A 957-nucleotide genomic window follows, 5' to 3' on the forward strand; every position below is an offset into this window, starting at 1 on the left:
ATAGTAAAAATATTTTACAGTTGTTGCTGTACTTTGGATCAAATAAATGCAGGGTTGGTGAGCAAGAAGAGACTTTTTTAAAAACCATTAAAATGTAACTGTTCAAAAACTTTTGACTGGTAGTGTATACTAATGTAAGTAATACTGGAAACAGTATTGCTAATTATGTTTTATAACAGTGTTGATAAGACTGATAAGAAGTAATATTAATTAAAAATATATATTTGAGGATAGTGCGAAAACTTTCCTGGAAAGAATCGGTGAATCAGGTCTTGGAAGAGCTTCATTAAAACGAATCATTCGAACGAACCGATTCGCTACAATGATTCAGACTATTAAACTCGTTTTCAAAATATACAATATTAAGCTCGTTTTCTGTGAATTTAGCACCATCTAGCGAGGAAAAATAAGTAGTGTCCGCAACCATTTTATGGCTTCATTATGGAGTTCCAGTTGACATGGTTTGGACGCAGAGAAGCAATCGTGAAATTGGTAAAGTCACAAGACTGCAGCGTTGTTTTGTTACAGTCATTACCATTGATTTTCCTTCGAGATAAGGATCCAAACAACATACCAAACTGGTAGGATAAAACGTCAGTCCATCTGACAAAGTGGAGATGCCGGGGATTGAACCCGGGGCCTCATACATGCAAAGCATGCGCTCTACCACTGAGCTACATCCCCGCTGGTCCACTAGGTAGGGAATAGCGCTTATCCACATTCACACTAGGACAACTTGATTAATACGGTCTAATACCGCTCGTAAGCTAACATTAAATATGTTTACAAACCCTGTTTTTTAAATAACGGCTATAAAATGTTTTGTTTATATGAAAAATAAGCCCTTAGAGAGCGTCCCGCGTTGATTTGAGCTAATTTACCTGTCAATCACATTGTGCAATTGGTGTTACAGACATTTAATTGACTGACGTGACTTTAAAGGGCGGGGTTTTGGGA

The 957-nt window shown here is 37.1% G+C and overlaps 1 non-coding gene across 1 annotated transcript; it reads right to left on the minus strand.

The window, feature by feature from the left end:
• Positions 1-612: 612 nt before the first annotated feature.
• trnaa-ugc (transfer RNA alanine (anticodon UGC)) lies at positions 613-684 on the minus strand. Its single transcript has one exon. It is a non-coding gene; the product is annotated as a tRNA-Ala (tRNA).
• Positions 685-957: the final 273 nt, after the last annotated feature.

The sequence above is a fragment of the Garra rufa genome, chromosome 6, assembly GCF_049309525.1.
Source record: "Garra rufa chromosome 6, GarRuf1.0, whole genome shotgun sequence".
Lineage (NCBI taxonomy): Eukaryota > Metazoa > Chordata > Actinopteri > Cypriniformes > Cyprinidae > Garra > Garra rufa.